Here is a 7,092-nt window from a genome sequence, read left to right as displayed (position 1 = left end):
AGCCTTCTCAAAGGTCATGGTGCCTATGGTACAAGGTATTAGGAACTTTCCAAGATCCTGTTTCTTCTGAGGCAATCTCAGTTGATCCAATGCATTTAGTTCATTGGTGAACAGGGGAGGTTCATCTCCCCAAGTCTCATTACCAAATAAATTGGCATTCAGCTTCATGATTGCACCAAGGAACTTGGTAACTTGCTCTTCAGTAACATCCTCATTCTCTTCTGAATAGGAATACTCATCAGAGCTCATGAAGGGCGTAAGGAGGTTTAATGGAATCTCTATGGTCTCTAGATGAGCCTCAGAGTCCTTTGGTTCCTCAAAGGGAAACTTCTTGTTGATCACTGGACGTCCCAGGAGGTCTTCCTCCTTGGGATTCACGTCCTCCCCTTCCTCTCTAGGTTCGGCTATGTTGACTATGTCAATGGCCTTGCACTCTCCTTTTGGATTTTTTTCTGTATTGCTTGGGAGAGCACTAGGAGGGGTTTTAGTGATCTTTTTACTCAGCTGGCCCACTTGTGCCTCCAAATTTCTAATGGAGGACCTTGTTTCATTCATGAAACTCAGAGTGGCCTTAGATAGATCAGAGACTAAGTTTGCTAAATTAGAGGTACTTTGTTCAGAGTTCTCTGTCTATTGCTGAGTGGATGATGGAAAAGGCTTGCTATTGCTAAACCTGTTTCTTCCACCATTATTAAAGCCTTGTTGAGGCTTTTGTTGATCCTTCCATGAGAGATTTGGGTGATTTCTCCATGAGGGATTATAAGTGTTTCCATAAGGTTCACCCATGTAATTCACCTCTGCTATGCAGGGTTCTCAGGATCATAAGCTTCTTCTTCAGAAGATGCCTCTTGAGTACTGTTAGATGCGGCTTGCATTCCGTTCAGACTCTGAGAAATCATATTGACTTGCTGAGTCAATATTTTATTCTGAGCCAATATGGCATTCAGAGTATCAATTTCAAGAACTCCCTTCTTCTGAGGCGTCCCATTACTCACAGGATTCCTCTCAGAAGTGTACATAAACTGGTTATTAGTAACCATGTCAATGAGTTCTTGAACTTCTACAGGCGTTTTCTTTAGGTGAATGGATCCACCTGCAGAAGTATCCAATGACATCTTAGCTAATTCAGACAGACCATCATAGAATATATCCAGGATGGTCCATTCTGAAAGCATGTCAGAAGGACACTTTTTGGTCAGTTGCTTGTATCTCTCCCAAGCTTCATAGAGGGATTCACCTTCTTTTTGTCTGAAGGTTTGAACATCCACTCTAAGCTTACTTAGCTTTTGAGGAGGAAAGAACTTGGCTAAGAAAGCCTTGACCAGCTTATCCCAAGAGTTCAGGCTATCCTTAGGTTGAGAGTCCAACCATAATCTAGCTCTGTCTCTTACAGCAAATGGGAAAAGTATGAGCCTGTAGACTTCAGGATCTACTCCATTAGTCTTAACAGTGTCACATATCTGCAAGAATTCCGTTAAGAACTGAAAGGGATCTTCAGATGGAAGTCCATGAAACTTACAGTTTTGCTGCATCAGAGAAACTAATTGAGGTTTCAGCTCAAAATTGTTTGCTCCAATGGCAGGAATGGAGATGCTTCTTCCATGTAAATTGGAATTAGGTGCAGTAAAGTCACCAAGCATCCTCCTTGCATTATTAGTATTTTCGGCTGCCATCTCCTCTTCTTGTTCGAAAATTCCTGTAAGGTTGTCTCTGGATTGTTGTATTTTAACTTCTCTTAGTTTTCTTTTCAGAGTCCTTTCAGGTTCAGAATCTGCTTCAACAAGAATGTTCTTGTCCTTGCTCTTGCTCATATGACAAAGAAAGGGAATAACAAAGAAAATATGGAATCCTCTATGTCACAGTATAGAGATTCCTTTATGTGAGTAGAAGAAGAAAAGAATGTAATGTAAGGAAAGAGAAGGGAGGAGAATCCAAACACAAGGGTGAGGAGAGCAGAGATATGAGATGAAGAGAAGTGTTAGTAAGTAATTAAATAGAAGGAGATGGGAGAGAGAAAATTTCGAAAAATAAAAATTAAAATGTAAAGTTTAATTTCGAAAATAGTTTTTGAAAAAGGTTAGTAGTTTTTGAAAATTAGGAATGAAATAAAATTAAAATCAAAAATTGAAATAATTAGTTAATTAAAAAGAAATTTTGAAAAAGAGGGAAGGGATTTTCGAAAATTAGAGAGGGATAGTTAGTTAGGTAGTTTTGAAAGAGATAAGAAACAAACAAAAAGTTAATTAGTTAGTTGAAACAAATTTTGAAAATCAATTTTTAAAAGATAAGAAGATAAGAAGTTAGAAAAGATAATTAAAAAAAGATAAGATAAAAAGATATTTTTGAAAAGATATGATTGAAATTAGTTTTGAAAAAGATTTGATTTTTAAAATCACAATTAATGATTTGATTCACAAGAAATCACAAGATGTGATTCTAGAACTTAAAGTTTGAATCTTTCTTAACAAGTAAGTAACAAACTTGAAATTTTTGAATCAAAGCATTAATTGTTGATGATATTTTCGAAAATATGATATAAAATTAAGAAAAATATTTTTGAAAAATATTTTAAAAAATTTTCGAAAATAAATAGGAAAAATGAAAAAGATATGATTTTTGAAAAAGATTTTAAAAAAGATAAGATTTTTAAATTGAAGATTTGAATTGACTCATAAGGAACAATTGAATTTTAAAAATTTTTGAAAAAGTCAATCCAACTTTTCGAAATTTATGAGTGAAAATGGGAAGATATTTTTTTTATTTTTGAATTTTTTTTATGATGAGAGAGAAAAACATGAAAAAGACTCAATGCATGAGAATTTTTAGATCAAAACAATGAATGCATGCAAGAACACTATGAATGTCAAGATGAACACCAAGAACACTTTGAATGTCAAGATGAACATCAAGAACTTATTTTTGAAAAATTTTCAAGAAAAGAAAACATGCAAGACACCAAACTTAGAAATTTTTCATGTATAGACACTATGAATGCAAGAATGCATATGAAAAATAAGAAAAGACACAAAATAAGAAAATATGAAGATCAAACAAGAAGACTGGCCAAGAACAACTTGAAGATCATGAAGAACACTATGAATGCATGAATTTTCGAAAAATGCATAAAAATTTTTTAGAAAAATGCAATTGATACCAAACTTAAAAATTGACTCAAGACTCAAACAAGAAATACAAAATATTTTTGATTTTATGATTTTATAAATTTTTTTGTATTTTTGTATATTTTTATTTATTTTTTTTTTGAAAATTATTTGAAGAAGAAAAATAAAGATTTCAAAATTTTTAATATGAATTCCAGGAATCTTGTGCTCTTTAGTCTAAAGCTCCAATCTGAGGGTTAAACATGGCTTAATAGTCAGCCAAGCTTTAGTATGCTATTACATGCATTGAAGTGATTAGTTGAATCCTCAGTCCAAAGGAATTTAGACATGGCTTTACAGCCAGCCAGGATTCAACAAATCATCATGAAACACTAGAATTCATTCTTAAAAATTCTGAAGAAAAATATATTTTATTTTTTGAAAATATTTTTTTTCTAATATTAATTGGGAAAAACGAAAAAGAAGAAAATATTTTTGAAAAATTTTTGAAAACTTTTTGAAAACAAAATAAGAAGAAAATTACCCAATCTGAGCAACACGATGAACCGTCAGTTGTCCAAACTCGAACAATCCCCGGCAACGGCGCCAAAAACTTGGTATGCGAAATTGTTACTCTGAGGTTGTAAAATTTGTTGTTCGTTCTCTCCCTGGCAATGGCGCCAATAACTGGTGCACAATACCATGGTCCAAACATAACTTCACAACTTCGCACAACTAACCAGCAAGTGCACTGGGTCGTCCAAGTAATAAAACCTTACGTGAGTAAGGGTCGATCCCACGGAGATTGTTGGTATGAAGCAAGCTATGGTCATCTTGTTAATCTCAGTCAGGCGGATATCAAATGGTTATGGAGTTTTCGAATAATAATAATAAATAAACATAAAATAAAGATAGAAATACTTATGTAATTCATTGGTGAGAATTTCAGATAAGCGTATAGAGATGCTTTCGTTCCTCTGAATCTCTGCTTTCCCGCTGTCTTCATCCAATCAGTCTTACTCCTTTCCATGGCAAGCTTTCTGTAAGGGCATCACCGTTGTCAATGGCTACATCCCATCCTCTCTGTGAAAATGGTCCAAATGATCTGTCATGGCATGGCTAATCATCTGGAGGTTCTCGATCATACTGGAATAGGATTTACTATCCTTTTGCGTCTGTCACTACGCCCAACACTCGCGAGTTTGAAGTTCGTCATAGCCATCCCTTCCCAGATCCTACTCGGAATACCACAGACAATGTTTAGACTTTCCGGATCTCAGGAATGGCCATCCATGGGTTCTAACTTATACCACGAAGATTCTAATAACTCGGACTCGGTCCCCTGTATTAGATATCTAAGAGATACTCATTCTAGCTTGGTTGTATGTAGAACGGAAGTGTTTGTCAGGCACGCGTTCATAAGTGAGAATGATGATGAGCGTCACATAATCATCACATTCATCATGTTCTTGGGTGCGAATGGATATCTTAGAAGCGGAATAAGTTGAATTGAATAGAAAATAGTAGTACTTTGCATTAAATCATGAGGAACAGCAGAGCTCCACACCTTAATCTATGGAGTGCAAAAACTCTACCGTTTGAAAATACATAAGTAATAATGGTCCAGGCATGGCCGAATGGCCAGCCCCCATGAAAGTCTAAGATAGCATAAAACTGATCAAAGATGATCCGAAGATATAAATACAATAGTAAAAAGTCCTATTTATACTAAACTATTTACTAGGGTTTACAGAAGTAAGTAATTGATGCATAAATCCACTTCTGGGGCCCACTTGGTGTGTGCCTGGGCTGAGCTTGAAGTTTACATGTGCAGAGGCTTCTTCTGGAGTTGAACGCCAAGTTGTAACGTGTTTTTGGCGTTCAACTCTGGTTCGTGACGTGTTTCTGGCGTTTAACTCCAGACTACAGCGTAGAACTGGAGTTCAATGCCCTTTTGTGTCGTCTAAACTCGACCAAAGTATAGACTATTATATATTTCTGGAAAGCCCTGGATGTCTACTTTCCAACGCAATTGGAAGCGCACCATTTTGAGTTCTGTAGCTCCAGAAAATCCACTTTAAGTGCAGGGAGGTCAGAATCCAACAGTATCAGCAATCCTTCTTCAACCTCTGAATCTGATTTTTGCTCAAGTCCCTCAATTTCAGCCAGAAAATACCTGAAATCACAGAAAAATACACAAACTCATAGTAAATTCTAGAAATGTGAATTTAACATAAAAACTAATAAAAACATCCCTAAAAGTAACTAGATCCTACTAAAAACATTCTAAAAACAATGCCAAAAAGCGTATAAATTATCTGCTCATCACTTTCCTTCTTGTGTGTGATCATTCTCTTTCTATGATTGTAATCTTTGATTTGTTTGATTCTTTATGTCCATTATTTTGTGTATACATGCATTTATATGATTGAGGTCATTATTTCATTAGCTCACTTACCCAAATAGCCTTACCTTTTATCTTCCATTGTTAGCCAACTTTGAGCCTATGATTAACCCTCTTGTTCTTAATTTTAGCACATTACAAGCCTTAAAGCTAAAAATAATAAATGTCCCTTAATTTGGATCTTTGATTAGCTTAGGCTAGTGAGTGTGTATCACTCAAGTGTGGAAAAACTTGGGACATTGGTTGAGGTAAAAGGGTATTTTGTATTTTTGTTGAAAACATTGGGAATTGGGTACATACTTGATGAATATTTTGGTGAAAAATAAATTTCCTCCAAAACACACAAATCTAACCGGCAAGTATACCGGGTCGTATCAAGTAATAAAAACTCACGGGAGTGAGGTCGATCCCACAGGGATTGAAGGATTGAGCAATTTTAGTTTAGTGGTTGATTTAGTCAAGCGAATCAAGATTTGGTTGAGAGATTTGTGATTTGCAGAATTTAAATTGCATGGAATTAAAGAGAACATGAAATAAATTGCTGAATCTTAAAGTGCAAGTAACATAAATTGCGGAAACTTAGATTGCAAGAAATGTAAATTGCAAAATCTTAAAGTGCAAGAAATATAAATGGCTTGAAATGTAAAGGGGATTGGGGATTGAATTTGCAGAATTTAAACAAGGAAAAGTTGAATTGCATTAAACATAAGAGTAAAAGGGAATGGGGATTGAAACGGATCTTGAAGCAGTAAAGTAAATGAACATTAAAAGCAAGAAACAGAGAATGTAAAATTGAGATCTCAGGACCCAGAGACTAGAAAACTAAGTCTAGATCTCAATGCTTTCCTAGATCCAATAAGAACAATTGCAAAGGAATTGTAAATTGCAATAGAATAGATGAGAATCAAGTAACAGAAACGGAAATTCAAATTCAGTAAATAAACAGAGAGATCCAAGGATGAGATTGAAACAGAATTTCTTCAATTCTCCAATCCACGATTCAAGATAAGTGTAATTGAAATTGAAAGCAATAAATCTGAGAGGAAGAGAAATGAATTCTCCTTCTCCAAGACAAAGAAATTAAAGTTCACTCAATAACAAAAGCTCTCCGAAAACTATTATGAAAATTCCAAAAGAAAGCTCTCGAAGAACTTGAATTCTATCCTATTTATACACTTTCTTCAAATGATCTTCAAGCCTTGAGTTGGGCCTTTGCTCTTGGTGGAATTGGGTTGAAAGAGGCCTTGGTTGATTGCTCTTGAAGTTTGGAGAAGAACCAAAGTGAACCAATTGAACCGGGTTGGAGTTTTGCAAAAGTTGGACCAAAAGTTTGAGCCAAAGTTAGGGGTCTAACTTTGGCTCCAACTTTTCATATCAGCTAGCACAATTTGCTGATATCAACGTTGGTGCCAACGTTAGGGGTCTAACTTTGACCCTAACGTTGGCTTTCCTTATGCATGTTCATGGCGCCAACTTTGTCCTCTTGTCATGTTGCTAATTTTATGCCCAATATAGACTATCGTATATGGTTGGAAAGCTCTGAATGTCAGCTTTCTAACCCACTTAGAATCACTTCAATTGGACATC

General features: G+C 35.3%; 1 non-coding gene across 1 annotated transcript; it reads left to right on the top strand.

Moving 5' to 3' along the window:
* Positions 1-1,169: 1,169 nt before the first annotated feature.
* LOC112787718 (small nucleolar RNA R71) lies at positions 1,170-1,277 on the top strand. The gene has a single exon (XR_003195114.1). It is a non-coding gene; the product is annotated as a small nucleolar RNA R71 (small nucleolar RNA).
* Positions 1,278-7,092: the final 5,815 nt, after the last annotated feature.

The sequence above is a fragment of the Arachis hypogaea genome, chromosome 20, assembly GCF_003086295.3.
Source record: "Arachis hypogaea cultivar Tifrunner chromosome 20, arahy.Tifrunner.gnm2.J5K5, whole genome shotgun sequence".
NCBI lineage: Eukaryota > Viridiplantae > Streptophyta > Magnoliopsida > Fabales > Fabaceae > Arachis > Arachis hypogaea.
Note: the sequence above shows the minus strand (reverse complement) of the source record. Positions and strands in the feature narration are given on the sequence as shown.